The sequence below is a fragment of the Symsagittifera roscoffensis genome, chromosome 1 (genome assembly GCF_963678635.1).
Source record: "Symsagittifera roscoffensis chromosome 1, txSymRosc1.1, whole genome shotgun sequence".
In the NCBI taxonomy this organism is placed as follows: Eukaryota; Metazoa; Xenacoelomorpha; order Acoela; family Convolutidae; genus Symsagittifera; species Symsagittifera roscoffensis.
In genome coordinates, this window is record NC_087062.1 from 16,372,529 (window position 1) to 16,385,697 (window position 13,169).

The window sequence follows — 13,169 nt, forward strand, 5'->3', positions numbered from 1 at the left end:
GTATAAGAAGTTGGTGAACTCCTTTACTTTTGTCGATAATTCAACACATGGCTGTGAATGGTTAAAACAAATAATAATGCTTGCTTACTTTAACCGAAAAAGAAGTAGTTCAACCTAAGAAAAATAGACAGTGAGAGTAGTTAATTAGTTAGAACCAGGGGCGGATTTGGGGGGGGGGGGGGGTGGGGTGCTTCTTCTCTTCAGAGAATCGACCCCCCGCCGACCCAAAGGGTCCCCCCTTTGTACTATTTTGAGATATCCATATTTGGCGATGGACCCTGAAAATTTTCTAAAGGCGCATTAGGCGCCAATATATACTAATTTTGAGGTAGGAGCGCGCGTCGAAAAAACGCAATTTTTGGGTCAAAATTTTCTAAAAATGGCCAAAAAACGCCTTTTTTAGCCTGTTTTTCAAAACTTTGACCAAAACAGGGTCTTTTTAATGCTTTGAATAAGCTCGGAAAATCAATTTGTTTGACCTAAAAAAAGGTCGACAAACTTTTCGAAAGTTTTTTGAAAATCCGCCCCCCCCCCAGAAAATCCTAGATCCGCCCTGGTTATAACTATATTTAGTGAATCACATGCTTTGGGCATCTTTCTCTTATACATTTTCAAACCATTCAAAATAAAATTTGGACACCTTATGCAGTGGCGGATCCAGAATTTTTTTGAGACGGGCGGATTCTCAAAAAAAATTCGAAAATTTTGTCGATTTTTTTTTCTCAAGGTCGACCAAATTAAATTTCCGAGCTCTCCAAAATCATTAAAAAGACCCTGTTTTGGTGAAATTTTGGGCGGTTCACGCAAAGTTTGGAAAAAAGAGGTCGAAAAAAGATGTTTCTAGGCACTTTTTGGAAAACTTTGACCAAAAAATTGCATTTTTTTGTCGCGCATTTTTTTCCCCCCTCGAAATTAAAATATATTGGCGTCAAAGGCGCCCTTAGAAACATTTTAGGGTCCGTCGCCAAATATGGATATCTCAAAATAGTACAAAAGGTGGAACCTTTGGGTCGGCAGGGGGTCGAATCCCTGAGAGAAGCGTCCGCACCAAACGTCATATATAGAAAAAGATAAATTGAAAAAAAAAAGTTTAAGTTGGGAAAATTCTGAACACAAGGATCGAAGGGGCGGATGCGGCTTTTAAGCGCCGCTTCGGTGAATGACAAGGAGATGGGTCTGATCCAAACAAGGATTTTAATAGACAATTATGAGAGACAGTAAAGCAGACAAAACAGAAGCAAAGCAAAAAAAATAAGATGAAAATTATTAGTCAATAATAAATAACAATTTTCTACAGCCATTAGTATCATTTTCGTTCGATTCAAGGGGCAAGCCAGTTGTGAAGCACTTATTCGTTTACTCCTTAATTTTTTTGTTCAGCTCGTTATTTAATACACTGTCTAGATCAAATCCGTCTCCATGTCATCCACCAGCCAGTACTGGCATCTTCGATTGTGTAACAGTTCCACCAGGGTCGAGGTGTTCGAAAGCACTACAAAGGCCCTCTTTGATTATTGAAGACATTTTTTGCCGAACTTTTCAAAATTTGAAAGACTGCAAGTGATGTTTATATGTGCTGTTGCAAAAAAAATGAATGACTAGTGTTTTCACTACTGAGAGTGAAAGATTCACAAGCCAGAGTGTTTTGACTACTGGGATTGAAAAATTCATAAGCCATCTTTGTTATCTTTGGTTCTTTTTGTTATAATAGTTGATTTCACTAGTATTCCGACAATTCGGTCACAGACAATTCAGCCAATTTCAAATTCAGACAATTCAGTCAAAATGAGTGAGACAATTCGGCCAAAAACAATTTAGACAGTTTTAAAGTTTTAAAACGTGCGCGCAAAAACTTTTCACATGCGGCAAAACATCAAAGCTTTCATTAGACGACTTATAATTAATTCCTTTCAAATGCACATAAAACAAATATAATTAACAGAAACAAAAGTACAAAACAAATATAATTAACAGAAACAAAAGTACCTAATTATAATAAATTTATGCAAATCATTAAGTACCTAAGCAAAAATCGAACTCAACAAAAAACTGTACAATACTTAAAAAGTAACCAATTTACGCGAATGTGGGACTGAGATTGGGAGTTTTACAGGAGGTCATAAAGGATATCAGTTAAAGGGTTGACCACCGCTAGCACGTACTGGCCACACAGTTACGCTGGTATTCTTATCATGCCTTAGGCGGGAGAGCGTGCAACCGCCTATTAGGTAATTTGGGTAGTTGGTAGAAACTAATTAGAAACTTAAACTTCTTTAAAAGATAAACTAATTGCGATTAAAACATTGTCCAACCAGAAACCAGTACCGCGTTTAACGCCTACTTTTTGCTTTTAGATTGTCCATTTACACAATTAACATTGATTAAACTTCATTAGTAACTAGCTTGAACAACTGACTGATTAGTATCCGAATCATTCTAAATCTTTCACTTTTAGCAAAAGTTGTCGTAAAATGGAATTCGTAACATCTGAACACGGAAAAAGCATCTTTGTCTTGATGGTTACAGATGCCGTGAAAAAAACCAACTTAAGAATGGTCTCATTAAATGGCAATGTACATTTGGAAATTGCAGAGCAGTGGGTTATTTGGACGAACAGCAAGAATTCACCTTAAAAACTGAGCCTGCTCATTTACCGAGCCCCTCAAAAATTCAAGCTAGGAAATTTGCTAACGAAAATCGAGAAAAAGCCGCAAACACTGGTAACGCTCCTCGATAGATTGTCCTCAACGCCCAAATTGACCTGCCTCTTTATGCAGCGCCTACAATACCGATTTTGAAGCCGCTGTTTGCAACGCCATTAGGAAAATGTAGCCTGATACAGAAGTTCAATTCTGTTTCTTCCATCTAGGCCAAGCAGTATAGCGCAAGGTACAAAAACCTGGATTTACGCGCAAGTACATGGACGATGATGAGTTTCGGCTGAATGTCAAAAAACGATTTGCTTAGCATTCGTTCCCGTTGATGACGTTATTTTCGCTTTTGAGGCTCTCCGAAAAGAGGATCCCTCAGAGGAATTTCAGAGTCTATCGGACTACTTTGGCGATACCTATATTAGTGCCTGTCGAGGTAATAGACGCGTCAAACTAAAATTTGACATTGCCGATTGGAACGTTTCCAATCGGGTGCTCAGCGGTGAACCTCGTACGAAAAATGCATTGGAGGCATGGAATAGCTGCTTCAATAAATTCGTGTCGACAAAGCACCCCGCCCTCCCCAAGTTGATCACACGTTTCAAAGATGAGCAAAAAAAGATGAGCAAAAAAAAGGATAAGTTCACAAGAAAGAGTAACACGTCATTCACATTGTTTCAAATATTGAAAAAAAACCTCCATTTTTTCTCCAAATTTTACCTTATATACAACCAAGAACGAAAACAGCTGAAACCATTATCAGGATATGTATACAACTTTTCAGTAAGTCAAGTCCAACAATACAAGATAGATCAAATCAAACAATGACTATAATTGTCCGACCTTGAATTCAATCAAATCTATAAAATCGAATACATGAAAAATACGAGTTCAGATATAATTTCGTTACACGTATACAATAATTCCCCATATAAAATAACCTTACCCCTAGGATTTTTAGGATGTTGTAAAACCAATGCAACAATTTCTCACACAGTAGAAACAGCATATAGAGTAAATATTATCCTAAATTTATTAGATATATGTCAATCAACAATCCTCTATGAAGAATTATCAATTAAAAACATAACAACTGACTTATAACGAAACACAGAGTAATTTACAAAAACTTATTTTTTTTAAATCAACACACCAAGTTTCAACACACCAAGTTTCAACAAGAGAAATTTCTAACAATGTTCAATTTCCAACACTCTCAAATTACACAATAAGAATTTGAACAATTAGCAGAACAACTAATTAAATGTTTTTGCTACATCTAAGTGCGATGTTGGAAAAGTAAATTCACCACTACGTCTACCTGTTAAACCTGACGCAGTTTTCAAAAACAACGAGCAAGTTAAGTTCCATTTTACCTACAAGATAAAATCAATAGACTACTAGATATCTTAGAACAATACGGAATCATTTCTCCAGTTAATAAAAAAAACAACCAAAAACACTTTCATAAATACCGTTATTATTCTCGATAAAGGAGAATCAATAAAAATTGTTCTAAATGCTAGATACCTCAATTTTTTCAGCATTCATGAGTAAAATTTTATGAATGCTGAAAACTTACTCTCAGCAAGAATTTAAAAACCTATTTAGACGATGTTTTCATGCAATCACAAACGAAGCACGAAATGCTTAAAGGATTGAAAAAATATCACCAAATAGTACTTAAGGAAAACATGAAAGCAGCTCCAGATAAATCACATTTCTTTCTTACCTATGTTTAATTATTTGGACATATTATTGAAGGAAATACGATAATTCCATTAAAATCTCGCGTAGACGCAATCACAAAACTTCAACCTCCGTAAAATAAAAAAAAACCAAGATTTTCTTGAAATCATAAACTTTTTAAGTAAATACGTCTATAAAATGCAATTATATTTAAAACCATTTTATAATATTCTGAGACAACATAATAATTTTGAATGGACAACAGCAAACCAAAAAAATTTAAACACTTCTCACTGAACAAATGTCAAATACGATCCCAGATCCCAATCAACCGTTTTATGTCATGTGCGACGCCTCCAATTTTGGAGTCGGCGCAGCATTATTACAATCACAAAAGAAACAAACAAAATGAACCTTATCTCAAGACTAATTACACAAATTGAACTTAGATTCTCTACACTTATGAGAGAATGCACAGCTAAAATAAATATCCTCACAGAAAATGAATTTTTAATACTTAGATCAAATTATCCAACAGGTCTATTCACAGATCATAAACCTATAATTTTCCTATTAACAAAAAATCAAATGCAAACCGTAAGCTTTATAGATTTCAGCAAATTTTAATGAATTTATCAAACTTAAATATAGTCTGGACTGTAAGAAAAAAAATTTTCTTTTCAGTCGCAATACATCACCTGAATTCATAACAAGAAAAACCACGGTAGAAATACCGCAAAATATGAAGTTTTTGCTCGCAAAAGACGAAACATCACCACGATTAGAATGTAAATATGGAGTAAAACCGGCTTTGATAATGCACAATTAAAAAAATTCAAACCATTTTTCACTATAAATAGATTGCCAAAATAGTGATTTAAACCGATACCATATTCATCATGGATCAAGAAAAATACATAACAAAAGCCATTCAGACCAAAAACTTTTAGGACACATCTCGTTCTTTTAGTAGAAAAAGAAAACTTAACTGACGATATAAATTTATCAGGACCCACAGATTTGGACTCAAAATCACAATAAATCAAGCTTATAATCTACATGACCTTCTAGATAATATACCTCTCTCAAAATAGAAATTGAATTTTTTTTTAGCAGATACAGAAAAAATCACACTGGAACTAATACAGAAGTAGCAAAAACTTGACCCGGTCATCAGACATTTCAAGTCATAGCACAAATATAAAACAAAACCCGTAAAGGTAGACATCACGAATCTTGGAAACAAAACACTTCTTAGATACTTCAGAAAATTTAAAAACATATCCATTGACGTTGACGAGAACACCGATATTTTGGAATACCAAACATCTGAATTAAAAGTACCATGTCTACCATTAAGTAAGATATTCCTAGCATTTCACATTTAACTTTTCTTCATTACAAAAGGACATGCAGGATCAGAAAAAATTTATCCAAAATTTAAAAAAAAAATTTATTTTGCAAATGCACCACTTTGGATTAAAGTATTAAGTAACGATTGCATAACATGCCAATTAAATGAACCATACCCACATCAGAAACAAATAGCAGAAAAACAAAAGTTGAAAGTACAAAGTTTCTAATTCAACCACAGAATCTCATTTGATACATAAGGACCAGTATCACCCTCCTCAGAAGGAAAATCATATATAATGGTTATAGTTGATGCATTTACACACTATGTAGCACTCAACCATTTACCTGAGTGTAATGCTTATTACGCATATACAACACTCTACGAACAATGGATAGCAAACTTTCGATTACCAGAAATCCTTGTCACAGATAATGGCACTGAATTCATAAATGATGTAATCATCACAATATGCCGTCCTTATAACAATGAGCATAAACCCCGAACTTCTCAACCTCATAAACTAATGATTTAGTCGAAGGTATGAACAGTTCACTACAAGAATACATTAGATGTACCATGAATGGAAATGATATAAAAATTACCGAAAGTTCAACAGACCTGATGTTCTTCCCCTTACCTTATAACTCACAGATAACAACAACTCTAGAATTAAAACCCTATGAGTTTTTTTTCAATCAAAAACCACAGAAACCAATCAATAGTGTTCACAGCAAATACATCAAAAAATGCGCAAGGTCATTGCCAAGCTACTAAAGAATCAATTTATCATAATTAACCATTACATTCGATCAATCAAAATCATTTTCATCACCCGCAAATGTTAAGTCTAGCCTCCGGCACACATACGGAATGGATTTCAAATAGAGATAAAAAACACACAGAAATTTCTCGAAAAATGGCCAAAAAATAATACAAAGACAAAATTTTCAATCAGAAATTAATTCACGATTAATACCAGCTACAGACTTAAAAATTAGAACAAGTGTCTTAATACCAAATTTTGTAACACAAAAAGGAATATCTGAAAAATTAGAACCAATCTGAAAAGAACCAATTCAGGTTATTGACTAACCCACAGATGTTACAAACAAACTTATTGATTCAAATAAAAAAGAAACAGTTCAACACCGAAATAAAATTTTACCATATTGCCAAAAAAATTACGCTCTTCGCGAACTTACACAGTTATACTCCTTTACAGCACTCAAAGTTGTTGAAGAAACAGAATCAAGATATAAATTGTTCAACACAATTATTAGATTAAAAAATAAAGAGATCAAAAATACCCAACAAAATTCTCAAGAAATCAGCAATAAACAAAATCCTCAAAAACAAAGGAAAAATCGAAAACTAGAAGAAAAAATCTCAACAATGAAAGAAACAACAAAAGGAAAATCTCAACTACGACAATCATCACGTTTCCGAAGTCAAGCAAGGAAAGATTACAAAATTTTCACCCCACAACGTAAAAGATTAAAGAAAGTTGATATTCAGAAACCCCTTTCCAATTAACTTATCATTTCAAACAATTTAAATGTAGCAATTATTTTTTCTCTTTTCCATATTTCACGTGAACACTCTCAAATAACTAGTTCAATTTCAGCCAATCGGAACCTATTTAAACATCAACCCATTCTGACACCACTTCATTAGCTGACACATTGCTCACTTCAAACACATATGAAACTATAACTTAAAGACCTTCAGACATTATATTTGACAGCTGAAAAAAAAACAAAATCTAATGTTACCACCCTGCCCTGTCAACCAGTACAAAAATCAACAGTAATGTCTCAACTTACACTCCATATTTCCCTCAAGGAAAAATATTAAAAAGGCCTAAGGAAAAAATACGACATGATCATTTAGCTTAAAGTAGATATAATTCCTGAATACCCCAATGATCCAATAAATCAAAAAAAAAACTAGAAAGCTCATTCCTAGACATTCAGACTTGCCTTCACTAGGAATTGCCCATTTCCAACCCACTTGTCAAAAATCAATGAACAATCCGACCACCCTGAATTTTTGACTCGAGAAAGAAAAAATATTTTGACGGAACGAATCGTTTTTCAAATGCTTCTCTCTCAAACTGTTCGACTTCTCAAGACAGTTTTTTCAACACAGTTTTCATTTTTCACAATCTTTTCTCAACTTTTTCTAGTATACTTTTATCATAGACACCCTTGAAATATTCCTAGTACTCCTCATAATTTTTTGGAGTTTTTTTTCGTAATTTTTCATTCTCTCACAAAAGCTGACCTCATCTTCTCAAAAATCGTTGACCACCTCCTCAGGTACGATATTTAAAAAACTATCTGAATATTAAAACGTTTTTTCCTTCTTATTTTAGTGAAACTTGTCAGTTTTCTAGTTTCCCTAATTTTGACAATAATTAAATGTATAAAAACAATAATCACTTCTGCACTAGCAATAAACCTCTTAATATTTTTTTAGAAGAATATTATAAACAACATAGATTTTTTTCATAAGAAAAAGCAATTCAATCATTTCAAAATGTTTAATCAACAACCAACACAACAAACCCCACCGACTACGACATCCCAGGAACTTCAAACAACACCAACGTCTAGTCAAACAAATCAACCCCAATCATCAACACGCATTTCATTTCAAGAAAATCCCTATACAGTTGAAGAAAGACACACGTTACTATCGGAAGCTTTAACACCCGTAGTTCGCCATGCACCTCTACGTGATTCGCAATACGAACCAACATACAAAAATTGTCCTTCTCTCCAACAGAAACTTAATAGAGAAGACATCCTAGTCAAAACCAAAATCAAACATCTACAATGGTTAGACAAATAATCCATCCAACACGGAGTAGAAATCTTACAACACCCAGAGTTAATTTTAATATACCCTCATCACCATCCCCAAATCCTCTGGACCTTTCCATTAATATAACTCACAATTAATATAACCCCACACCATTAAAAACAATTTCACAACAAAGTACTCCAAACATATCATCGGATTACTTAGGATCAACCCCCACATCTGAACAAGTTCGTGAAAATCCCTTTAACCCCCCAGCTTCAGTCTCCCTAATGGGATGACACAAGCTTCCACTCAAGGTGAGCCAAAATTAGTTAGGGACCGTAAAGATATCTCATCCGATACATCTCTGTCACTACCAGAAACTTTATCACTACCTTCAACCACTTAACAATATGTCAAACTCCAAGTAAAACATTTCCACTAAATTTCCCTACAAATTTAGATGATAAATATAAAGAACTCTTAACCAGCAATATACCTCTACTATTAGAATGGAATACATTCGCAGCACTCCTCTCTAATTTGGTCAAGATCTTGATAGCAACAGATTAACTAATTGGGCACCCAACAAGTTACAATACAGACACAATATTCACAAAGACATACAAGAATACAATATAATGATCCTTACACAAGACAATTTAACACTTAACTTTGGAATAACAGCGAAATTAAATAAGTTAGTACATCAACCTCTACTCCTAGCTCCATCACAAATAACAGCTCAATCTTTACCTTCCCCATTTATCACAACAGAACTTATGTATGATTACGATGGATATACAAAAAAGACACTTGGATACATAACCTTCTATAATCCATATTCGGGACTACCCTACACATGTATCTTTTAATACTTTTTTTCCTACAAACCCTTTCTGCCCTTGTTTTTTAAAACCAATTTCCCTTCAAAATCCCTCCCATCGAACAGGACATCGAGAAAAAGGTACATTGTTCCCATGTCTCAAATGGAAACAAAAAAGACTTTATCACGAATGTTTCTATCAAAACATTATTGAAAGACTTGTACATCTTAACCCCGACGACTGTAAAAACGAACTCAAACGATTAAATTTAAACATAAACAATAGCACAAATGTAAAATTGGTAAGTTTTCAAGTTTTTCCAGACTCTGCACATCAAGCAGAACTGAAAATATACCAAGGTCAAATACAATTAGACGATAAATATATTTCCATGGCGCACTCAGACGGTTAACTTAAGACCTACACGGTAAAATTTGGATGCCACACATCGGAATAATTATCCCTTCTAATTGTAAAGCAGACACAAAAGTAAAGGATATCAAGAAATTATGTTTTTCGATTGGAAAATTCAATTAGAAAAGGTATAGTCAACACGCGATTTAAACGATGACACTATAATATGTCAAGGAATACAGTTACCTTCCAAAATTAACCAAGGTTATATCGACTCTACCACACGAATACAGGCAACCATCGTTTGGTTCCCTGAAGACACATGAAGCACATTTCAAGTTGAAAGAGTTCACGCAAGAATGATTAAGCTTCATCAAAATTATTTCAATGAATCGATTCTCTTTGAAAAAGTAAAACTTGATAAAATAAGATCTAACAGAAATCGTTAAAAAATATCGATGAATAGAAAATAAGTTACCACGTTTTCAAATCTATACCAAAACAGAAATCGCCTGCAAATATAATACTCAACTTTACAAAAAACAATATTCAGAAATTCTAGGCGAATAGGAAAAAAGTTTCGACATGAAAACAGGAAAATTATTAATTAACCCAACTCAAACGTACCACAGCTCTAGTGACGAAAACTCATACTTTCTAGTAAAGTTTTTGAAAATTACAGGAAATACTGGTGGAAAACTTTGCCCACCAGATAAAGGCAGCTCACGTTTAAACGAACTATCACTCATGAACATATCTCATTATTTTTTGTATTAAAGCCAAAGCACCCCAATACCCAAATAGTCCATCACCCCCGACCACCCCGACTGTTTTTCTTTCACCCGCAGCTCACTAATTTTAAAGAGTTCCTCAAATACAGCTTACCATTTTTCCCCAATACACCTACTATCACACTAATGACCACCAATTGAATTTTGTAGAGGAATATAACCTGCTTCCCACCTTATCTTGGACTTTTCACTATCACTTCACAAACCCACTATCACTTCCTTTGTTCAATAACCCAGCCGACAATGAAATCTGTCAATCCCGACTACACCAACTAACTACAGCACTGCATCAAAAACATCTCACATCCATAGGACTAACACAAACATTGAACAAATTTGCTGCACAAAAAGTTAACATATATTCAATTAACCACTACGTTCACGCTATTGCACGATATATGGAAGACACAGTCATAGAAGAAGATGAAAACACTAACCGCAATTAACTGAGAAGTTTTTTTTTATAAAATCAGAATATGTATTTGTAATTAACAGATGAATAAAAAGTATGATAATAATTTTTCTACCGCACTCCGAGACAGCAAAGCTTATAATTCTTATTTCAACAAATTTAATCACTTTTCACTAACTTTTTTTTCTCACAACAAAAGAACGTGACTTGCACTGCTCACATGAGATAATGTAACGCACTAAACTAATCCACACATACACCAATTTTAATTTTATTCAACACCACTACATAACTAACACACCATCAGGAAACCCACAGCCCAGATTCACAATCAGTACCTCATTTAATAACTCATCATTCAAATACACATCAGCATACTTTCTAAATTTTACTGATTGTTTAAAAAAATACTAACACACACGGCATCCTCTGTTACTATGATCCCATAAGACAAATGTGCATATTTTGCCCTTCAATTAAATCCTTTGATATTAAAGAATCCCGCCCACTATTCATCCCCCACGAATATATACAGCCCATCGAAACTCACATTCTAGAATACATTCACAATTTTAAACGCAAATACAAGCTAAATAACCTAATCCAAAATACATCGCATGAATTCTTGCTCAATATTGAAGAGCACAACATCATCCGAGCACTTGAGCTTCAATGTCTTCTCCTCCAAACTAAATATGTCATCTGCTTGCTTACCAAACTCCTCACATCATCAGACACCATTCGCACTAACTTCCCAAATGGATTTTTTGCTCAAAAAATTTTAACTAAAAAGTTCAAAGACATACTAGCCGTTTTTTATATATGTCTCATTTTTTTTAGATTTCACCATTTCTTCATCTAAAACAATTAAAAACAACCAAAAATTGTGAACTTTTTTTGTGAACTTTCCAATTTCACTTTAACCATCGCAGTATGTAATTAAAGTATTGAATTTTTTCTTTCAAAAGCAGTATATTCATAAATTTGAAAATCCATGGCGGTAAATTAATATTTCAAATGTAGTAAATTCATAAAAAATTGAAAATAAATTGAAGAAAACTAATCTTTTTTACTTTACAAGAAGACGCTTCCTTCATAAATTTGACTTCTTAACTCGCCCATAAATCACACACTTTTTCCACAATCGCACAGCTCGCCCACAAAGAATTGTTTAAATAATGAGTTTCAAGTTTCAACTATCACTGATAACAACTCTAAACTGATTTCACATGTTTGAAATTTTCCCTTAAGCCGGTTAGAAGGAACTATAAACGTAAGGTAAACTAACCAACGCAGCTTAGTAACGCTACAAAATCACAAACTAATAGCATGAATAAGAAAGAAAGTCCCCTGGTACCCCAACCGGATTAAACCCAGATTAAAACTGGATAAATTAATTTCTTAAAAGCAAGCTTCAAGTTTTTTTTAAACCAAGTAAAACATCAGAAAATCGAACGAGAAACCCAAAACAAATTATTCTACTTTTGAAAAAAGGACAAAAACAAAACAAAAAAAAAAGAAAAAAAAGAAATAAAAATGAAACAAAAAGGTAGAACAAATAAAGAGACTCTGCACAAAAAGGCCATAAAAACATAGCCCACTCCTGGCCTCATCAACCAGAGGGACGACCTGAGCATGCTCTATACCCGGTCTAACCCATCGCGCTACAACCACGCTTTGTGACCCACACTTTGTTTTTGCCGAGAGTTGTTCTTGTGTGAACGACTCTTGAAAATTAATCAAACTAAAATAAAACGCTTTTGCGATAACAATTAATAACAAATCATAACTAAAACTTAATTAACAAAATTAATTACATATGTATGTGTATTTTATAACTATTGAATTTTAAGTTCCAACTTTCACTGATAACAACTCTATCTTGTTTTCACACGTTTCAAACTTTCCACACACCCGGTTGGAAGGAATCATATAGTAAATTGAAATAACCAACGGAGCTTACTAACGTCACAAAACCACAAATTAATAGAATGACTAAGAAAAAAAACTCCACTGTACAAAAACCAGAATAAAACCAGATTAAAACTGGATAAACTAATTTTTTGAAAATCACTTTCAAATTTTACCACAACCAAATAAAACACAGAAAAGTCAGAAGACAAACCCAAACCAAAAGATTCTATTTTTGAGAAAACGACACAACCAAAACACCAAAAAAAAAGGAAAAACACGAAGTGAAAATTTTACAAAAGGCTGTACATATAAAGAGACTCTGCACAAGAGACTATAAAGATATAACACACTTCTGGACTCACGCACCAG